The sequence below is a fragment of the Prionailurus viverrinus genome, chromosome A2, assembly GCF_022837055.1.
Source record: "Prionailurus viverrinus isolate Anna chromosome A2, UM_Priviv_1.0, whole genome shotgun sequence".
Classification (NCBI taxonomy): Eukaryota; Metazoa; Chordata; class Mammalia; order Carnivora; family Felidae; genus Prionailurus; species Prionailurus viverrinus.
Genome location: NC_062562.1, coordinates 92,999,364 through 93,023,694, shown reverse-complemented (window position 1 = coordinate 93,023,694; position 24,331 = coordinate 92,999,364). Strand labels below are relative to the sequence as shown.

At 34.8% G+C, this 24,331-nt stretch overlaps 1 protein-coding gene across 1 annotated transcript in view; it reads right to left on the bottom strand.

The window, feature by feature from the left end:
* Positions 1 to 24,331, bottom strand: part of ZNF804B (zinc finger protein 804B) — a 510,289-nt gene that overhangs the window by 355,672 nt on the left and 130,286 nt on the right. The gene's annotated exons all lie outside the window — the stretch shown is intronic.

Sequence of the window (24,331 nt, the reverse complement as noted above, 5' to 3'; positions counted from 1 at the left end):
ACAAAATGAGGGTTGCTGGAGGGGAGGTTGGTGGGAGATGGGCTAAATGGGTGATGAGTATTAAGAAGGGCACTTGTGATGAGCACTGGATATATATACATATACATATTTATATACATATGATGAATAACTAAATTCTACTCCTTAAACCAAGACTACACATATGTTAACTAATGTGAATTTAAATAAAATCTTCGAAGGAAAATAAAAACAAAGAAGATAAGGCTTTCATGTGAAAAGCTGACTAACACAAAGAATGAAGAGGTGATTAACAAATTTGTTTTAAAAAAAAACCCACAAGGCTTAATGGAGATAAACTTAGATCTTTATCTCATTTCATACACAAAAATTAATCTGCGATGGGGATAAACAAAACATGAAGTTCAAAACCATAAAGCTTCCAGAAGAATACACAGAAGAACATATTTGTGGCCTCAGTGTCAGCAAAGGTCCCTTATGCAGGACACATAAAGCATTAACCTATAAAAGGAAAATATGTAAATTGTACCTCATCAAAAATATCAGTTCACCAACAAAAAAAAATTAAGAAACTTGAAAAATTAGTAAGATGAAGAACCATGCCACAGATTGGAAAAAAAAAACATATTCAGTATACATATCTGACATTCTGGATCATAAAAAACTTAAAAAAAAAAACAATGTAAAAATAAGCAACTCACTTAAAAATAGACTTAAGATTTGAACAGACACTTCACAGAAGAAGATATACCAATTACCAGTAAGTACATATGAAAGTATCCAACCTAGTCATCTTGAGAAATGGAAACTGACAGTGGTTTCACAACCATTAATATGGCTAAAGTGAAAAAGCCTACCAACAATAAATGTTAGCAAAGATATGGAACAGCTGCAATTCTCATACATTTTTGGTGGGAGTGCAAAATAGTACAACCAGTTTAGAGATTATTTTTTTCTATTTTTGTGGTTTCTTATAAAGTTAACACATACCAACAATTCTCTAACTGGAAATAACACAAACATGTGACAGGAAATGACTAAGTAAATTTCTGTATATTCACACAATAGAATGCTACTTGGTAACAGAAAGGAACAAACTATGAAACATGACAACAAAGATGAACCTCAAAAATATTGTGTAATGCAAACATTAATTTGAAAGATACATTCACCCTTATGTTTACTGCAGCATTATTTACAATAGCCAGGATATGGAAGCAACCCAAGTGTCCATCCATAGATGAATGGATAAAGAAGACATAATGTGTGTATATATGTACATGAACATACATAATGGAATATTACTCAGCCAACAAAGAATGAAATCTTGTTATTTACAACAATATAGATGGATCTAGAGAGCATAATGCTAAGCAAAATAAGTCAGAGAAAGACAAATACCATATGAGTTTACTCAGAAACAAAACAAATAAACAAAGAAAAAAGGAGACAAACCAAAAAATACTCTTAACTATAGAGAACAAACTGATGGTTACCAGAGGGGTGGTAGGTGGGGGGATGGGTGGAATAGGTGAAGGGGATTAAGAGTCCAACTTGTCATGATTGGCAGTGAATAATGTATAGAATTGTTGAATCACAAAATCATACACTTGAAACTAATATAACACTGTATGTTAACTATACTGGAATTAAAATTTTTAAAAATATATATTATGTAGTTTAAAAGAAGCCAGACATAGAGGCACACACACTATATATATATGTATGTGTATATATATATGTATGTATATATATATATGTATATATATGTATATATATACATGTATATACATATAATCATATATTTATAACACAAAATGCACATATATAACCAGAAAAACTAATCTATAGCAAGAGAATTCAAAAAAAGGGTGGGAAATTCTCCACAAAAGGATACTTCGTAGGCCCTTTCTAGCGCTAGGTGTGGTTATATGGTTATACATGGGTGTGTATAACTGTCAAAACTCATCAAACTGAACACTGAGATATTTTTTTCTTTTGTATATTAATTATACTTTAATTAAAAATAGCAGCAAAAACAAAAGCCTGCCTCAAAATAATGAAGGATTAATTGTTAAATGAGTAGACCAGAAGAGATATACACTGGGGTGGTATAGATTTACAATTTATTAAGTTAATAAAAGCGAAATATATAATGAAAGATAGATATATATAATAGATATAGATACAATAAGATGCATGGTTAATGAGATATATATAAAATGAGATATACATTTGTGTTGGGTCTTAAAGAAAAAATAGAATTTGAGTGGTAGAATACAGACTGAAGGCTTTCTTCAAAGAGATAAAAGAAGAAACATCAAATACTTAAAAGCTTCATTGTGTCATTAAAAAAACCCAAAGACACTTATTATTAGCTGTTCAGGTAAAATTCTACTTAGACTATGATTCTGAACTTTCCACAAGTGCCCTTTCACACTGATGTATATTTCTCTATTTTAGGCTCTAGTGCCCATTTTAACCTCTCTACCTCCAAACTGTCATGCAAACATGATTTTGCTGGTTCCTTCTTTTATGCCATAGCCTCCATAAATTTCTTCCAGACTGGGAATAAGACCACAAATTATATCCTCTAAATTTCCCATGATTATATGAGTTGCATGCGGACTACTCTCTTACCTTATCATATAAATAGCAGCTAAAATATTGCTTCTACTCCAAAGTTATTTCAGTGACACAAGTATTTATTACTCTCCTGGAGTGGAAATTTTTTACTGCTTATGGCACATGAAACACTCAGGCAAGAAGAAAGGATTGCTGAAGGAATATTGTGAGTTTTCATGGTTGATAAGATTACCAAATGTAGACAGACTCTAATCTCATTTTGCAGAACATCTTCTGATTCTTTGATCACACTTGCATTGGATCTAGTCTCCATAAATATTGAGCAAAAGGGAGGATTATACAACAGTCAGCTTAAGGTAGTGAGCAGATGAAACATACTCTCACCTAAATGCAGAGAATGAAAGTGTAAAGATTCACAGTTTGAATCTCTCAAACTGTAAAAGAAATCCAAGGACAATTTATCTACACTGAAGGAGCATCTATTATTTACCAACCACTGAATGAGACCCTTTGAAGAATTAATTTTCCATGCTTTTTAAATATTGTAGGTTTGAGTGTTAAAATATTTATTAAAGCATGACAGTTTATGGAATTAAGCAAAGCATTCCTTTAATCTACTAGACAGACATCCAATCAAGTTTCCCAGAGAACTACTAGAAATATGGTATTCCAAAGAAGCTTCTACTTCACCTTGATGAAATTTAAATTGAGGGACCCTTCAGATGCTCTGAAATATGAAGAGCTCATTCCGTTTATCAGTGCTGTCTGAAATTACTTTCAGAAACAGAGAACAGTTTTAGTGACCTAGTTTATCTAAAAATATGAAAAAAAAATCTCAATGGAGAGAGATAAAGCTGATGTGCAGGTTATCCATGCTGTGTTCTAAGATCGCCTAAGGCTATCTCCACAGTCATCTGTATCTACCAACTCAGTCTTTCCCTTGGTTATGTTTTTAATCTGTTGGGGATTTTTTTCCATAAATTATAATGTATCTTAGTATATATATATATATATATATATATATATATATATATATATTTTTACATTCCAAGTTAGAAACAAAGCGAAGATAAAGTCAAACTGCCGTCCATATTGACAGCAAATGTATCAAACCTGCATTAAAGAAGTTATTATTCACACGAAGCCATTTAATAACAGAAATGTGAAATATGTGAATAAAACCAAATTTGCATGTAGACATGAAGGTAATTAGCACATATACACAATCTTGCAATATCAACAGGTCAGGAAGTAAATAGCAATCAAGTCAAATTGATTCGTAGGAACTTGGAAAAAAAAAGGGACTCTAAATGAAATTCAAGTGAAGAGAACTTCCTAGGCTGCATAACAAATATCAATCAAACTAAATGGATTGCTAGGGAATAAGAGCATTAACAAGGCAATCAAGTCAACTCCAAGCCTGTGCAACATTAAATCTTCTGAATTAGAGAAGGTTGAACAAGAGAATTGGAGAATGGCTTGAGTTAGTAACAAAACTCAAGCTAAATGTGGTATTAGAATATTTACTTGGAAATACAATGAAGTCTATTCTGTAATTTTAAGAGGGGAAGGCAGAAGAGGAAGACGAAAAAAAAAACAAAACATCACCTACTTAATGGCCTGCCCTGCCATTTTCAGCCTTTTCAGTACTTAGCAAAGCAAAATGAAATATACTCCAGTAACTCAGGAATTTTATCACTACACTTTCCATCAGGTTTAGAAAAATAATTAGCAATTTGATCCTAACAACCCACAACAGTCAAACAAACAGTATTTTTCATGCTTGTTAATCTTCTCACGCAGAAGAGGAAAGATAATTTATCATCTGATGAGCATATTTTAAACTATGTAACCTTCTTAACTAAGAACAAAACTACAACTGAAGAAATGCAGGGAGAGAACAGTTTAGTTAGGGGGTCTGTAACTGTCCTGGGAATGTCTGACTGTATTTTGCAACCAATATCTGCTGTAGACTAACCATCAATTTCTTTCAATTAGTAAGTTTTCAAAAATAAATCTTGGTTATTTTTTTCTCATCTACTGTCACTGAATGGTAATACATTTGAGGTCAGGATACTTGTTATATAAACCTTTAAAGTTCTTGTATCAGCAGTGGTATATAGCTTGTCTGGGAGTTAAGAATTCCCCATCCTCAGGGTGCTGGGGTGGCTCAGTCAATTGAGCAAAGGCTTGTTTTCGGCTCAGGTCCCAGGGTCATGAGATTGAGCCTCACACTGGCTCCATGCTTCATGGAGCCTGCTTGAGATTCTCTTTCTCCTTTCACCACTCTCCCCTACTCTCTCTCTACTCATTTGCATTCTCTAACATAATAAAATAATAAAATAAAATAATAAAATAAAATAAAATAAAATAAAATAAAATAAAATAAAATAAAATAAATAACGCCCTGTCCTCTTCCAGGTCCTTCTATCTGGACTAAGAATCAAACTGACATTTTAAAAAATTAACAGGAGAAAATCAAATTTATTTTCACACACACAGAGAATCTGCACAGACATGGAAGTTCCACAGACAGGCAAAATGAGGTATGTATGTCATCCTGAGCTAAGGAGGAGGTAGGGTCTGGGACTTCAGAGAAAAGGAATGTACCTCATAATGTGATAAGAAGAGCAGATATTTGGGAATTAGATGCCTGCCCTACCATACAGAGGGTGATTTAGATCCAATTTATCTCTAGTAATAGCCCTTACTCTGGGAAAGACCCCAATTTAGATTCTTCCATGTGGTTAAAGGAGGAGTAGATTTTCTCTTGAACCTGCAGGATCTTGATTGTCTTCAACTCAAAATAGTCCGCATGCCAAGGAGAGCTATCCTGGGGCCACCTGTCTTTGGCCCCTACAATCTCAATAAATACTTCAAACAATGATAAAATTTTATACTTTGGCTCAATCCAATTACTTACTAGATAAACTGAAGTGTTCAGGGAGAAGCAGAATTGCTCCTTATCAAACTGTAAGAGAGTGGCAGACAGAGGATGGACGGGAGGGACTCCCTACTTCCAAGGCCATATTACTCTCATTATGTCATGCTACCTTGAATGAATTGTGAATAGATTTTCATAAGTAATCACATGATATTCGTGGTAGGTGAAATGCTTCCCTTCTTCTCAAAAGCCTTCTATAAAGTCAACAGGTTGGTGGCAGAGTGTGGGGTGGGCGGGTAGAAATGGCAAAGTCAGCCTTAAAAGAAAAAGTTGTTCAACAGACAAAATTTAAAAATAAAGATAAAAACAACCCTAAAGCTTTTCTCAAGTTCTAATAGATTCTCTTTGAAAATGATTACTGAATGCATGAACAAAGGTAGAAATGTTTCTAGTCAGTTTGACACACATTTCAACAATCTTTATTCTGTGAAAATAAAGGAAACTTCATTTAAAATGGAGACACTTAAAATGAAGAGGGAGCTCTCACAACACTACTCACAGCAGCCTATGTAACCATCAGGAAGAAGGAAGATACTTCCTTTGACAAAGTTGAACACTTTTTACATGAGGATTTATCTCCCGACTTTAAGAAAAAGAAGAAACACCCTTCCCAGTCCCAGCAACAACTAACCATTGCCCACAGCCAATGAGCAATGTCCCTAACTTCAAACTCTTGTTCTTCTCCCGTGAACTTCTACTCAGGACCATCGTCCCCTGTTTCCTCCTAAAATCTAAATAAGCTGACTTTCCCTTTGTCTTTTGGACTTGCCTCTGCTTCCCAAACCTTGCGTGTCCTGAATTGCAATTCCTCTGCTATTCCAAATAAACTCATTTTTTTTTAACTTCAGTAAAGTTGCTCTTTGCTCTATTTAAAGTTAACATTACAGATAAAATATGTGTTTGCCCAAGGTTAATATAACTGTTTTTAAGCCATCTGTGAAGAAAAAGCTGTGATATTTATGTTGTTGTTGTTGTTTTTGTTTTCTACAAATTATAATGTGCAGGCATTAATTATTTTCCTTGAATTAAGTATCATTCTTAAAAATAACAGGACCAAAAAACTAGAAAACCAATCAGAGTATATCACATATATCCATTATAATTAGACTATGGAAACTATTTTTTAAAATATGGCTTGTCTACTGTTAAAATCTCAGAATAATATCACCAATTAAGCATCTGTTTCAAAGGTTTGGAGATCAAGACTGTTTCATACTAGATTTCAATTACTTTAGCTGGAAAGACCAAATGTCTTACATACTTTCTTTGTTCTTTTGTCTTCCTAACCTCTCTGCAAGGAAGCAAAATATACTACCCCAAAATATGCCCTTTAGGCATACTGATTATTTTAATCAGTGACTTTTTTAATATTTACTTATTAATTGGGAGTGCATAAGCAGTGGAGAGGCAGAGAGAAGGGGATGGAGGATCTGAAGCAGGCTCTGCACTGACAGCAACAAGCCTAATGTGGGGCTCAAACTCACAAACCCCAAGATCATGACCTCAACCGAAGTCAGATACTCAACTGACTGAGCCACCCAGGTGCCCCTATGTTGTTATTTTTAAGAAAACAGACACTGGAGAAACTCTGAAAACTGAGAAGAAGTTACCCTTTTGTAAGAAACATTTATATATACAAGGGAAGTCTCCATTTGTGTGGGTGTCTCCCTCTCTGTACCAAGAAGAGGGGGATAATTCAATCCCTAGAAACTCTAACCAGTAGAGAAGACAAGACCTAAAGCCACATAAGAACCTTGCTGAGCTTTTCTGGTAACTACCTACAACCCCACACCCTTAACATCCTTTGTCTTTAGCTGAAGATTGTATTTAAGCTAAAGATGATATACAAGTATACATGTTATCAGACTTGTTTCTCTTTTTTTCCTGTTAATCCTTTTATATCAATGTACTTATTGGGCCAGCCAAAGAACCTAGAAGGGAAGAAGAGAAAAATTTCTTCCCCTACACATCAGAGGGCATTCAAGTAAATGTTATGATTGACTAATGAAGGAATCTTACCAAGATTGCTTGTTCCCAATCTTCTAATTCATAATAAAACTATTTTTTGCATGTAGTCCCAATCTATTTAGTCAAGTGATCAACAAAGTTAAAACTAAAGTTAAAACACCTCTTTGATTGAACAGACTGATTTTTCTGATGGAAAAATAGTCCTTCAGTTAAGAAGGACTTATTTAATAGGTGAATAAAATTTATCTCTTAGATAATGCATGGGTTCACCAGAGGGTAAATAAAAGCTAAAAAGCTAAAATTTTTTGTTAAAAAAATGTGGTATTGGGATTGGTTTAGACCATGAACTCTGGAGCAAGTTTACCTAGTCTTAAATGTTAACATTTACAAAGTTAAAGACCTTATAACCTTGGACTAGTTAATTAATCTGCCTCTGTCTTAACTTCATGCTCTATAAAATGGACATTAGTAATAGCACCTCACTCATAGAGAGATTTTCAGGCTTAAATGAATCCCTGGTACATAGTGTTATGGTAGTGTTACCTTCTGTTATTACTATTAGGATAGTAGTAGACAAGTTTATTAATATAGAAGAAACAAATAATTCTTAAAATCACAAACTGATATTCCACATTTGGGACAGAAGACTCATACTGTTGTATTTGTATTGAAAGACAGAAAATGTCATCTTGGAATTTACTGCTTTTGTTTCATCTTTTGATTGAAACTTAGAAATAAAAGCATACCCATATTTTAAAAGAATGTAGCCACACTCTTATTCATTAAAACACATTTTCATTTACAAATAGAGTATTTAAATTTGCTTTCAGAACTGATGATATTTAAGTAGAAAAGAAGGAGGAAATTATTTTTCTCTAATAAATATAGTTTTTTTTTAAATTTAGGCTCTTGAAAAAAGTTAATCACCCTTCCCTTAATGGACTCACCACATTAACTTTTACTCAACATCAAAATATCTCTATTTAATGCATTTTACTGAAAAAAGGCACAACCATATTTTTATTGACTAATGCCCATGGCTTCTGCTCTGTGTGAGTTATGTACATTCAGAATCAGTAGTCTCTGTTTCTCCAAATAATTTACCTTTTATTCTAGTATTGCATTTATATAATTAAATTGAAAATTAAAACTATTTACTTATTTGAGAAAAGGAATTCTAGTGTTATGGTATTAATTTCAATACTTTGGGAAGACTCTACAAAAATTAGTTGCTTCATAAAAGACTTATCAAACAGATGTGAATGAGATGATTATGAAATCTTTTGGAAACTAATAAAAATGTAGAATTATATCCTAAGATTGCTTCTCAGACCTTTATTTCTCTCCACTTTAAATAAACAAAAACTGAAAACTTATATATGATGTATGAGGGATGTGCAACAATGAGAGTCTATGTGGCCGTCTCAAACTCAAGAGAAAGACCCTAGATCTGAATCAAAAGAATGACAAATGTAGAAACATTCATTCAGTTATGATTAACATTAAAATATCTAAGTTTTGCATATATCTTTTTATGATACTATGCTTTGGGTGGCTTGGACCCATTAGTTAAATGATTTTGTGCTCTGATCATATTTTATGGGTCTTTCTCTGGAAACGTAGTAAGGACAGAGGCTCAAAAACAAGTAATTTTAGGCTTTAGTGTCATATTAACCTACCATTATTTGGGATAGATGGGAAGAGCTTACCAGAATAAAACATACTTCTAATAACTCATTATTATGACTCTATCAATACTAGAAAAACTATGTGAATTCAGTCTGAATCTTTGCAAACTAACTCAAGTAAAAAACATGTAACTGAGGAATCAGTTCACTGAAGGCCCATAATTTCCAGTTTTACCACCTAAGAATTTGCTTTTGGACCAAATTAGCCCAAAACAGCTTCCCCTCCCAGACACCCACCCCACTTAGTCTATATAACCAATATATTCTATTTAACACCAAATAAATAGCTGGATGAGTGATAGTAACAAAGGAGTTATCAAGAGATTCCACAGATCTTTTACTTGAGCCTAAAGCTGTGTATGAGAGTGGAATACAAACAGTGAAGTTGTGTCTGCTATCTCGTATTTGTAGGCTTCATTTATCCTAGTAATGTTATATATTCTATGGCATAAAGAACAAACATTAATTCCAAGATTTGGTGAATTCTATAGGAACCCATTATTTTAAAATTCTGGAAATTTATCAGTATAAATGAGGTGAGAAAATGAATTGCCAATACACTAAATGGAAAATAATTATTTTATTTTTTTAATTTTTTAAATGTTTATTTATATTTGAAAGAGAGAAAGAGAGCATGAGCGGGGGAGGGCAGAGAGAGGGAGACAGAGGATCCCAAGCAGGCTCCACACTGGCAGCAGGGAGCCTGACATGGGGCTCAAACTCAGGCACTCAAGAACATGACCTGAGCTGAAGTCAGTAGCTCAACTGACTGAGCCACCCAGGTGCCCCCCAAAATAATTATTTTTAAAACCTTAGGTTTACACAACTTCATTTCAGACTAGTAAATGGGATTAATGTTCTTGGTCCTAAATGATTAGTTACATTATTTCAGACTGAAATGCTGTTTGGGGAAAAAATATTGAAAAGGGATAAAACATTGAGATCTAATTCTAATGAATTATATTGAAAAATACCTCACTCATAAAATTTCAAATTTTTTGTTGAAAAAAAATCATTAATTCAATATGATTATATCTCTTGAGTACTAAGAGAACAATCTAGAAGAAGGCTAAATCCACTAACAAATTGAAAAAAAAGCAAGAGAAAATGGAGTAGATAGATAATATATTGAAAATATGAGGTCATAAACCACTAGAAATATTTTTTAATGATTATTTATTTTTCAGAGAGAGAGAGAGACAGAGTGTGAGCAGGGGAGGGGCAGAAAGAGAGGGAGACACACAATCTGAAGCAGGATCCAGGCTCTGAGCTGTCAGTACAGAGCCCGATGTGGGGCTTGAACTCACGAACTGTGAGATAATGACCTGAGCTGAAGTCAGATGCTTAACCGACTGAGCTACCCAAGCTCCCCAACCACTAGAAATATTTTAAAATTACTTTTTTTGAGCGATCTTATAGGATGACTGTTTTAAACATGTATTTTGCCTTTGTTTTGAACATAAAAAGTAGGACAATTTTATACAAAGATTTTCTCCATGGGTCAGTCTGATAACAGTTAATCTCAGTAAAAGCTAACAGAAATGCAACATCCACATCTTTACTCATTTCCATTTAAATATGTTTTAAGGTATCTGAATGGTTCATCATGTATAATGACTTTTAATCCAAGCTTCAAGTAAAACAATCTAAATAAAACAATCTAAATAAAAATGTAGACAAAACTAACAGTAAGGAAAGTTGTCAAGTTACCTGAAAATTTATCATTGTGTAAGTTTCAAAGTTATCATGGATCATTTTACATATGCTTTTTAGTTATTACTAAACACATCAGTTTTAATGTCGGTACAAGGCCTTTATTTATATTCAAGCTTTTAAAAACATTGTCCTGTATGTTGTAAGTTTGTACATCCATGGTGATTGGATGGACATAAATATTTATAGCATACAGATGATCCTTACATCTTCAAAGGAGGCATGAAAAATAGAAATCTAAGATGCCATGCTCACTCTTTCACTTACTCCATCTATTCACCCAATATTTATGGAATTCCTACTGTGTGCCAGGCCTGTGCTAGATGATATATATACAGCATCAAACAAAACAGACATAGCTTGCTTAGTTTATATTCTAGTAAGGACAGGCTGTAAGGTATATAGTATGTCAGAATATAAATGCTATGGAAATGAAAGCTTTGGAAAATGAATAAAGCAAAGAAGGAGTTTTCTATTTACATTGCTTGTTCAGGGATCACCTCACTAAAGTGCAGATAGGTAGGAGATGAAAATGCGAGCCATGAGAATATATGGGGAGAGTGGATTTCAGACAAAAACTTAGTAAAGAGGCAGGAGTAGGTGTGGTGTGTGTTTCAGAAACTCCAGGAAGGCCAGAGTGGCAGAAGCAGAATGAAGGAAGGGGATAGAAGATTAAGGCAGAGGGATAATAAGGGCCAGGCTGAATGAGTCCTGGCAAAACAATATAAGAATGTGCACTTTCACTCTCAGTGAAATGAGAAGCCACTGAGGAGGACAGATATCATTTGACATTCGTTTTTATGATTTTTTTAATGTTTATTATTTTTGAGAGAGAGGTGGGGAGGGGGAGATGCAGAGAGGGAGGGAGACACAATGGGAAGCAGTCTTCAGGCTCTTAATTGTCAGCACAGAGCCTGATGCAGGGCTCGAACCCACAAACCGTAGTGAGATCATGACCTGAGCAGAAATCGGATCCTTAACTGCTTAACTGACTGAGCCACCCAGGCACCCCTTGACATTCATTTTTAAATAATAATCTGCTTCCATGTGAACAGACTGTAGCAGAACAAACAACCAAAGTTGTTAGCACCTTAAATGTTTATTTTTTTCCTACCTCCTCATCACTGTAAATTTGTCACATTAAATTTTTCTTATATCAAATCCCTATATGATGCAATATACTAAATTTTAATCCCTCCTATTATAGAATTTAGATTATGTATATTTCATATACAGTTGCCCCTTGAACACCATGGTTTGAACTGAGCAGGTCTACTTGCACACGGATTTTTTTATATAAATATGATGCAATATTGTAAATATATCTTCCTTATAGTTTTCTCAACAATATTTTCTTTTTTTCTAGCTTATTTTATTGTAAGAGTATGGTGTATAATACATATCACATAAAAATTTGTGTTGACTATTTATGTTATCACTAAGGCTTCTGGGCAACAGTATGGTACTAGTCACATTTATGGGGAATCAAAGTTATATGTAAAATCTTTACCATGGTGGGGGAAAGGGGGGTTGGCGTCCCTAATCCCCGTGTTGTCCAAAGGTCAACTATATATGAAATACATGTGGATTACATATATATTTCATTATTAGAGAGGTATATTTTTAGAGATCAGCTGTACTCATTTGAATTTGTCTCAATGACACAATACTCCCCACCTCCCACCAAGTCTCCCTGTTCTGCATCATTTTCTTCTCTTTGTTGTACTACACCCTACTAGGATTCTACCTTCTTATGTTCTGGCCACTTTCCCTTTGAGCATGGCTATCATGAAGGCATCTGATTTATTTCCTTACTCTCAGAAGTAAGTGACTGATATGATTTAAAATACCATCTTCCCTAGGAGCCTGGGTTAAGCGTTATGATTTTGGCTAAGGTCATGATCTTATGGTTCATGAGTTTGAGCCCTGCATCAGACTCTGTACTAAACGTCAGGCTCTGTACTGACAGTATGGAGCCTGCCTGGGATACTCTCTCTCCCTCTCTCTCTGGCCTTCCCCCTGCTTATGTTATCTCCCTGTCTCAAAATAAATAGGTAAACATTTAAAAATAATAAACTAATGGCCCTATGCATCAGGGCCACTTGTACCCCAATGTTCATAGCAGCACTCTCAACAATAGCCAAATTATGGAAAGAGCCTAAATGTCCATCAACTGATGAATGGATAAAGAAATTGTGGTTTATATACACAATGGAATATTACATGGCAATGAGAAAAAATGAAATATGGCCTTTTGTAGCAACGTGGATGGAACTGGAGAGTGTGATGCTAAGTGAAATAAGCCATACAGAGAAAGACAGATACCATATGGTCTCACTCTTATGTGGATCCTGAGAAACTTCACAGGAACCCATGGGGGAGGGGAAGGAAAAAAAAAAAAAAAAGAGGTTAGAAAGGGAGAGAGCCAAAGCATAAGAGACTGTTAAAAACTGAGAACAAACTGAGGGTTGATGGGGGGTGGGAGGGAGGAGAGGGTGGGTGATGGGTATTGAGGAGGGCACCTTTTGGGATGAGCACTGGGTGTTGTATGGAAACCAATTTGTCAATAAATTTCAGAAAAAAAAATTAAAAAAAAAAAAAAATTAAAAAAAAAAAAAAAAAAAAAAACTTAAAAAAAAAAAAAAAAAAAAAAAAAAAAAAAAAAAAAAAAAAAAAAATAAAAATAATAAACTAAAATATCATCTTCTCATAGGGTAATTTTTTTTTCATTTTATTTAAATCAGGGACAAAATTCATTTGTGGCATAAGAAAAAAACAGTTTCAGCACACAGATTGGAATGAATGCTCTGGTTGTGTAGGAGAAATGGAGGAAATAGGAGGACAAAATGCTATGAAGGAAGGCAACTTTTTCAGTGTCTTTTTTTATCCTTCTCCTGCCATTCCCAGATATCACTCTTCTGCATATACATGTCCTCATAGTTACGTAGTTAAGTTGAACAAGAGTATCATGGCTCTGTATAGCCCTACAGTCAGGAGCTCAGAACCTACGGTTCTAAGGCTGCTATTTCACACTTTTCAAAAACTTACAAAATTATATTATTGCCTGGTAACAGGTTTTCTGATAGCAAATTTCACTCCATGCATGATACCAGCAATGCATTTTTACAGCTCAGTAGAGGAAGAGTTAAAATGTTAACCATTTATAATTAAGAGGAAAATTACTCTGCTTGTTCTTACTTAGTTTTGAATTTTAATGGAATTCTAACCCACCTGCACACTATGCTCTATTGGGGTAAAAATAAGTAGTCAAGGTTGAGCACATGATTGAGACAACTGCTGTTACCCATGTTATCTAAGTAACATTTAGCTAGAACATTCCATCAGCCATAGATACCTGAATGTGTTCTATTAACAGACTATAAAAATGGCAATTTATGAGTCCATTCCAATATGCCAAAATATTTAATAACACTCCCCCGAGAGAAGGAAGGACTCACATTTATGAGGGCATGACATGCCTACTGATGTAGATCTGCATAGAATTTGCATCAAAAGCACATGCTGAGTATTTGTAACCTCCCTTTATAGGAGTCCACTATAATTCAGAATTGGCTAACTTACTTGAGGTTACACAGCTAGACTCACTTCCAGGCCTATCACTAAGTCCAGGACAGTGTCCTCTGTATCCCAGGGAGTCAATTTGCACAAGAGCTTTTAGAATTCCATGTACAATGTGAATAGAGTTTGCTCAGATACTGTAATTGCTTTCAAATTCTAAGTCAAATGTCCTTCTTTGTTTTCTGCCTTCTGTGTCTCAACTTTCACCATCTACCTTTCTGCTTTTTCCTATTCCAGTCCTTGCTTCCCATGGTATTTTTCTTCCCTGTTCAAAATCTCCCTTTTACTTTTCCCTTTCTTCCTACAGATAAGAAAGAACTTGAGTGAAACAATCCAGGTTTCAGTCTGTAAAGCAGCCAAATGCCTTTGGATTGAGTTAGTTGGCTCAACTACTAAGAGCAAACCTTTCAAAGAGCAAGGAATTCTAGATGGTCCACAGGACCAGAAGACCTCTTCTGATTTCTTTTCTTTCCACTCCTTCTACCTGTTATTAAATCTCTGCTTTTGATGTCCTCTTGCAGGTAACACATGGTCTTGCAGATTTCTCTCCTTTCACCTTTGTTTTTAAAAATATTTTTTTGGTTCTTTACTGGTAGGATAAAAATATCTCTTATTCTTCAGGTATGTGTACACATTAGCTATATTATTCCTCAGTAGGGGTATGAGTCATTAATAGCCAATACATACAAATATGGATAAAAATTATCAAATTTCTTGAAGGAGAAGACTTTTTATCTGTAGATCTAAGTGAGCTTAGTTTCAGAGTGAAAAAGTGATAACTAACATTATGTCCACTACATGAAATCAAGTTGTAACAATTGAAACATATGCATAAAATCAACCAAACTTAACAAACATGAATGGTTTCAAAATAAAATTAATTTTGAGAATGTTTAACACACACTGATTTTTTTACTGAATACATGGCTATTCACTGAACTAGTTTAGTCTTAGCTAAGACACAAAAAGACAATTAACATAATAAATGGGCCCACTATCATTTAATTCTTTCCAATTTACTTATTATTAAATGAACATATTGTAAAAGGGAATAAATAACTGCTTTTTATTGGTTTCATAAAAACTGGGTAGCAATGTGCAGTATTTTCATTTTAATGCACTGTTTTTGTAAACTACAACCCATCACCTACTAGATGGTCACAAAATCAATTTAGTGGCTCATAGAAGTATTTTTAATTGTTTAAATATGTACATATTCTATAATGTAGTTAAATGATAAAAACAATTTTATATTAACTTTGGCTTTATTTTATTATATATCAGTTAAATATTACATGAAAGTTATTTCAATTACACAGTATACATATACATAAACACATATATATGTGTATATATATATATATATATACACACACACATATGAAGGTATTCATATTATATATGAAGGTAGGAATATGTATCATTTGAAATATAAATGTATTCTTACTAGCCGTCTCAGACAAAATAAACAGTCTTGTATACTATGTACTAAATATGTAGTAGAATTTATAAGACTTTGTATAGAGTATGTTAATAATTCTTTGTAGTTTATTACAAAATCACCAAATTATGGAAGGTATTAAATTTTGAGGATTAAACCAACATATCGGAAAGAGTAACAAGTAGGACTAAAAAGAGAATTGAAATACTTTCTTAAGCTAATATGTGTAAGAATATGCCAGGTAAGAGGTGCTCTGTGATCATGGCTGTTACCTACTAGCATATTTATTTTTGTGTTTTGTTCATAGAAAGATATAGAACTGAGCCCATAACATTATATATTTTTCAGAGGTACTTGTTTGCCAGAAAGAGGAATACAGAGTAGGATTTGGGAAGAACTGCTGGAAAGAACAATAATTAGAATTCTTCAGGGAAGGTGTGCATGGAGCCTTGAGTTTCTGTACTACTTGGTATGTCATTTCTCCTGTGACTCAGTGAGGACTATGGTGAATAAACCAGGTGCTCATAGATCCACATCAATGACACTGTCCTTGTCCAGACACCTGTATCAAGAAACCCCTGGGCTGAGAGACAGCAAGGCTCATTCTAGGTGGTTTCTGTCTGCCAGTTTGTGTTGCTAGTGACTGTGGCCGCAATCTGTCACTCTCCCTGTTTCCTGCTGCCACCAGAGAGTATCCAGCCTGCTCAGAGAGTGTTATACAGGGAGTGAAACCCTTTTTTTCCTACACCTAATAAGCCTCTTCATGTCTATCTTGGAATGCCGCTAAGAGCACAGATTTTCTCTACTTGTTTATTTCTGAGAATATTTATTTATTCCTGCATTCAACAAATGCTTACACATTTCTTGAAAGTCTGAATGTCCAGATCATACAAGACATGAGGGATGTAAAGATGAGCTCAAAATTCCAACATGATCTGTCAAGATACGCACTAGTGAGCTAACAACTGCACTTAGAAAATTCAAAGCAGGCTTCACTGGGATGTGGTGGGGAGAAGGGGGGCAGGACCAGTATTTTTAGCAATATAAGAGCAGAATTAGACAAAGCAATCAGATAAGGTGAAAGCAGAGACGCAAAATCTATGCAAATGGTCTGATAAAATAAAAACCACAATGCCCTTGCTGTCAGTCTTATTTTGCTCAGGTGTGCTATCTGAATTCACCAAATACCACAGTGTTTTCCATAACTATACTGGCTTCTCTGGTCATAGTTCTAAAATAAGATTGGTATATTAAAACTACATATTCTTCACATCTTTATTCGAATTTTTGTTTGGCATTCTGGTCTGTCATAACTTTAGTTCAGGTTTGATTATCGAACATATAATTATCCAGCCAGTTTCTTTGCATCTGGTTTTCCTTCTCACTGCTGTGGGCTATTTGATCATCTTCTGTCTGTGGATACCACCATCAGAAGGTAAGCAAGGCAGCCTAGCTAGATAAATTATTATTTGTAGTTGGACAATTTTCTTTTTTTTTTTTTAATTTTTTTTTTCAACGTTTATTTATTTTTGGGACAGAGAGAGACAGAGCATGAACGGGGGAGGGGCAGAGAGAGAGGGAGACACAGAATCGGAAACAGGCTCCAGGCTCTGAGCCATCAACCCAGAGCCTGACGCGGGGCTCAAACTCACGGACCGCGAGATCGTGACCTGGCTGAAGTCGGACGCTTAACCGACTGCGCCACCCAGGCGCCCCTGTAGTTGGACAATTTTCTACTTATTTGTTGATCACCTAAAAATTCTGGTAAAGAGGGAATGACTAGAATCTTAAAGTTAAAATACAGTTTTGTTATACGAATTTTTCATTTAAGAATAATAATACCTGATGTTATTCCTGTGGGCAATGAAAACATTAATACCTATATTTTTCCATTTATTGTCCCAACAAAGCGTCCTCAACATGGAGCAACACATTTTCATGTGTAGTAAAAACCTACATATTCACTAATCTTAGCATGAATGACTTTATTTTTCTTATTCAAGTCACTAGCATTTAAATAGCCTATATTTCACCAGAAAACAGTTTTCTGTCTGAGATACTTAGAGTCTATGATGGACATAAATATTTCATAAGAGAGACAAAGCTCAATTAATTAAAGCCACCTTTACTCTGAGGATATATTTTATTTTAACTTATTTTTAATGAATTGCTTTGGGTTAATTCCCTTCTCACTGAAGAATATAACAACCAGTTCTTTAAAATCCATATAGTGTTACTTGGGTGAATAAATAATTCCACAGGGAAGACACTCTGAGTTATTTCCTAAACTACCTTTGATAGTATAATAAATCTATTCAGGATACATCTTTGTTTACTTACAATCTCGATGTTTCATCTCATAAATCAAAAAAGAAATCCAAACCTTTACATGTAAAGTGAGTGTACTAATTCTGTTGCTCTCAAATTAGTTTTTAAAACCTGTATCTTGCTGTGGTCTCAAAAGAAATTGGAACTCCCAACCTACAATTTTAAATATAGCCTTAGAAAATAAGCTTATTGTTTCATTCAACTATCCCTGAAATTTGAATTTTGAGAAAAGCCAGATTCATAATACTTTTTGTCCCATAAAACTCAGGGTTTCAATCTGAATGCATATGAAAGCCATATGTTAATTAAATTACATAAACTATGTAAGCTAGCAATGTAGAAGGTAAGGACTTGTATTTTTTTCTCCTTTTAGAAAACATATTTACTGGAATGCACATACTTTGGACCAATGGATTTTATGTACACAGAAGTAGATTTGGATAAATGATGTTGGTAGTACTGGGAGTTCACACTGGAAAGCAACCTATAGCCCACTTCCAGATGACTTTATATTGAAGTTTGTTGAATTAACATGAAATTGATCCCATTAGTAATGAAAACTTTTTTTTAAATTTAAGCAAAAGAGCCAATAATGATTCTGTTCGTTTTGAAAAGAACTGTCAAAGTAGTGGACAGATGAAAAGAGGAGAGTCAAGAGGCAAGAAAAATGGTTACATGCTGAGGCAGTGTCTCAGGTGACTTGGATGTAGACTTGGATGAAAACTCATGCCGAAGAGGTGCAGGGAAAGTCAGCTGAGAAAGAGAGCTCTAAGTTATGCAATCAAGACACAAGATAGAATGCCAGTGAGGCACAGTTCCAGAAATTATGTCAACTGTCTTGTCCACATATGGATATGAATATATTTAGGAAGCAGATTTTTCTTATTACACGAGGTTACATAAGGTGACAAGGTAATGACTGTCCTTGGAAAATTCTACTAGGATCAGTTATTCTATTTATTTTAGCTGTTCCTTTCCAATATTCTTGATGTGCATGGAAGTGTGAGAAAAAAATTTAAGATACTATATATGAAGAACCCAATCTTTCCAGGAATAAAACTTGCAGTGTTTTAAGAACAAAATATTGATCTCTCCCTCTCACACTGCTCAAATATCAAAAGCTATGTCACTGTGGACAAGGTTGGTGTCTGAAGAAAAGAAAAGGTCCCTAAAATGGAATTCACCGTAAGCCGGGTGGTAGGGATGTATATCTGAGTTGTCGACTTGGGGTCAGAACTGGAACTTAAGAGTTGAGGTTTGGTTGCTTCTGGAAAAGACTCTGGTTAAGACTGCATGCGTTCAGAACTCAGCACCTTGGCCTGTATGTAGGTTTCTAGGAAACAACATCTGAGCATAATGAGTGAGCCAAGGGACCACAACCATGGAGCAGGAACCCACGGGCTCCTATGGACTGTACTGAGACCTGGGTCAGCAATGACACCAATGTAAACAAGCACAGAGAACACAAGTAAATAAGCACCTAGGCCTCTCTTTAGCAGCAACATCACAGGTAGTCAGAAATCACATCTAGCATTTAGAAGAAAAAGTGAGTCTTTCTAAACCAGTTTCTGTAATAAAAAAAAATTCTAAGGAAAGGTAAGGCCTAAAGAGGGAGATTGTCGGAAATACTTTTAATAATGGTAGGAGAAACTTCTGGATTGTGGGGGAGGGGAGTGGGGAAGACAGTGACAATATAAATGAGATGCGATGCCCATATCTGGATTCCAAGTGAAGAATTTTACATGTGAATTATTAGGTTTCCAGGATATGTATACAACAGAAGGGAAAGTCATGAACACAAGGTTTCTAGCTGGAGGTTGAAGGAGAAGAGAGGGGGCAGAAAGTGTCAGGTGGATGGTGAAGCTATAAGAATTAGAAGCAATATAGGAGGTGGGGCAGATTTCAGAGTTTGGATAATAAATTAAATTTGAATTCAAAAGTTCAATAAAGTTGAGTTCAAAATTTTGAACATATTTGGCTTTTTAAAAGGCCTTCAGGCTGTTTAGGTGGATCTGGAGATGTACTGCCAAATAGCCCAATTCATTTACTTCCCATGACAAAACTATGGGTTAAGTACTGTTAATCTACCCATTTGTGGGTAAGGAATCCTAGGCAAAAGGGAGTGTGTTTCCTTCCCAAGAAGTTAGGCAGCTTTGCCTAGGAATTGTTAAGGGAGGATTCCAAGAGAGGCAGCTTAGCTCCAGGGCCACTGGCTGCAGCAGAGGTGATAGACTTAAATGAGTCTACACTTTAGAGGAAAATGAACCTGGAATGAGACCTCGGCGTTGTCACTCACTAACAGAGAAGCTGAATATATTCCTTAATTGTGTTAAGACTCTACATCATTACCTATAAATTGAGGAATCGGAGTCCCAATTTAAAGAATTCTTTTGCCTCCTTGGTTAAATTTACCCGTAAGTATTTTATTCTTTTTGATGCAATTGTAAATAGGATTTTTTTATTAATTTAATTTTCTGTACACTGAGAGATATAAGACACTGATAAAAGAAATTGGAGAAGACACAGATAAGTGGAAAGATATTCCATGTTAATAGAGAGGAGGTAGTAACATTGTTATAATGCCCATACTACCCAAAGCCATTTAGAAATGCAATGCAATCTCTATCAAAATCCCAATGAAATTTTTCACAGAAATAGAACAAACATTCCTAAAAGTTGTATGGAACCACAAAAGATCCCTAATAGCCAAACCAGTCTTGAGAAAGAAGAGAAAACCTAGAGGCATCACACTCCTTGATTTCAAACTATATTACAAAGGTATAGTAATCAAAACAGTATGGTATTGGCATAAAAACAGATAAATGGATGAATAGAACAGAATAGAGAGCCCAGAAATAAACCCACACTACATGGTCAATTAATTTATAACAAATGAAAAAGAAACTTAGTGAATGGAAGAAAATATTTGCAAAATATATGTGCAATTAGGGGTTAATATCCAAAATATACAAAGAATCCATACAACTCAATAATAAAAAAATTTGACTAAAAAATAGGCAGAGAATCTGAAGAGGCATTTTTCCAAAGACATACAGGTGGCTAACTGGTACATGAAAAGAAGCTCAATGTCAGTAATTATTCGGGAAATGCAAATCAAAACTATAGTATCACCTCACACCTGTCAGAATAGCTGGTATCAAAGAGAGAGGTTGGCAAGGATACAGAGAAAAGGGATCCTCGTGTAGTTTGTGAAATGAAAATTGATGCGGGTACTACGGAAAACAGTATGAAGATTCCTCAAAAAATCAAAAATAGAATCAACATATGATCCAGCAATTCCACTTAGGAGTATTTATCAAAAAAATGAAAATACTAATTTGAAAAGATATACGCACCTCCATGTTCACTTCAGCATTATTTATAACAGCCGAGACATGGACACAACCTAAGTGTCCCCCAGTGGATGAATAAAGAAGATGTGAGACAGACAGACAGACACACACACACAAACACACACACACACTACTCAGCCATAAAAAAGAATGAATTCTTGCAACAGTGTGAATAGATCTAGAGGGTATTATGCCAAGTGAAATAAGACAGTGAGAGAAATAAAAATACCATATGATTACACTCATGTGTGGAACTTAAGAAACAAAACAAATGAAAGAACAAAAAAAGAGACAAACAAATAAAGAGACTCTTAAATATAGAGAACAAACTGGTAGTTGCTAAAAGGGAGGTGAGGGGGAATGGATGAAGTAGATAAAGGGGATTAAGAGTATACTTATTTTGATGAGCAATGAGAAATGCACAGAACTGTTGAATCATTACATTGTATTATATTATTTTATATATTTTATATTATTTATATTATATTTATACAGATATACATATATTAAATATGTATACATAATATACATATTTACATAAATATATATACACACATACACACACAGCACAATAGTACTCGGACACAAAAATAAGTAAATCTTGCCATTAGCAAGAACATGGATGGACCTGGAGGGTATTATGCTAAGTGAAGTAAGTCAGAGAAAGACAAATACCATGTAATCATTACCATGTAATTATCTCACTTACATGCAGAATCTAACAAAACAAAACGAACCAAGAAACACAACAAAACAATCTAAACCTGTGGATACAGAGAACCAAGTGGTGGTTGCCGGAGCAGGTGGAGGAGGAGTGGGAGAAGGCGGTCGGGAGGCACACACTTCTAGTTGTGAAATGAATAGGTCGTGGGGGGTGTGGTGTGCAGTTCGGTGTGCACGGATATTTGAAAGGCTGACAGGAAAGTGGATCTTGACAGTTCTCAGCCACAGAAAAAAAATTCTTTTGGTAACTTTTTATGGTGATAGGTGATGACTAGATTTATTGTGATGATAATTTTGCAGTATATACAAGGTCAAATCATTACATGGTAGAGCTAAAACTAATATAATGTATGTCAATTATACCTCAATATAAATGAATTCATTAAGTAATTAAAAAGCTACAGAGTTCTGGTGGGGTTTCACGGCATAATGTATTAGTTCCCTATTGTCCTTTGTAACAAATTACCAGAAACTTATTGATGTCAAACAGCACAGATACATTCCCTTAAATTTCTCTGTATCAGAAGCTCCAAATCAGTGTCAGCAGAGCTGTGTTCCTTTCGGAAGCTTTGGGAGAGAATCAATTACCTTGATATGTTACTTTATCAACTTACAGAAGCTGCCTGTATCCCTGCATTCATGGACCCTTCCTCAATCTTCAAAGTATAACATTAACCACTGATTCTATTGTCACTTCTTTTTTTCTAACTCGGTCTCATTTTGCATCCCTCTTATGAGGATTCAGGTGATTACATTTGGTCCACCTATATAATCCAGGATGATATCCCCATTTTAAGATCCTGAACTACATCTCATCTGCAGTCTCTTATGCAGTATAAGGCAAAATACTCACAGATTCTGAGAATGAGTGCATGGAAAATCTTAAAAGGGGCACTAACCATCCTACCACAATGTATGCACAGTGGCTGGGTGAATATAAGATTAATAATAATATTAATACTAACAACAGCAATAAAAGTTTATTGAACATCTCTCTTAATTATCAATTCTCGATGTTCAGCCCTTGACAGGAGTTGGAAAGCAGTCAACTTGTGATTGAGCTGATAATAGGCATAAATAAAACGTAGCTATTATAAACCCTGTAAGCATTATTTGCTTTTATGAAGGGAATTAATATGCATAATTCTCATGAGCGTACTCTTTTAAATGCACTGCCAAATAAATTTCTCACATCTGAAGGGTGACCTTTCTAACTTTCCTCTCAGAAGAGTACTGGGCAAAACACGTAATTGCAGTTTCATACTCCATCTTCAAATCCAAATTGATTATAGCTATAGCATTCCAGTTAAATGTGCTGGCCAACTGAGTAAGTATTGCCTCCCAGAAAAACCTCTGTGATTAGCCTACCCCTTAAAATGTCTTCAATCTCCGTGCCATTTCTCTTCAGATAATTGTTACTTTTTTAAAAGTTGTCAAATATGCATACAAAAGGTTATGTGACCTATCCATGAATATTAAAAATAATACAAATAGAAATAGCATCCACTAAATAAAATATAAAATATTACAAATCTTTGTGAAGTCCCCTAGGTGCCTTGTTCCTCAGGTAATCGCTATCCTGAATTTTGGTTTCAATATTTCTTTGATTTTTCTGTGCAATTTTAATAAGCTTGTTATTTGAGAATAGTTTGCATTTACAGAAAAGTTGCAAAAGTAGTAGTGTTCCCATCTACCCCACACCCATTTTCCCATATTAGCATCTTACATAAGTCTGTTAGACACAACTAAGAAGGCAATCTTGATCATTATTTTGAACTAAATGCCATATTTTATTTAGATTTCCTCAGATGGTTTTTTTCATGGTTAAGTGGAGTAGTGGATGTGGGGGGAAAAGACCACAGATAGTGCCATCTTAGCACATCATATGACGTTAAGCTTAATCACCTGGCTGGGGCAGAGTCTGCCAGGTTTCTCCACTGTACTCTCTCTACCCTCTGCCCTTCAAATGCTCTACTCCTTGGAATGAAGTTGCCATATGCAGCCCACATATAAGGAATAGGAAATTATG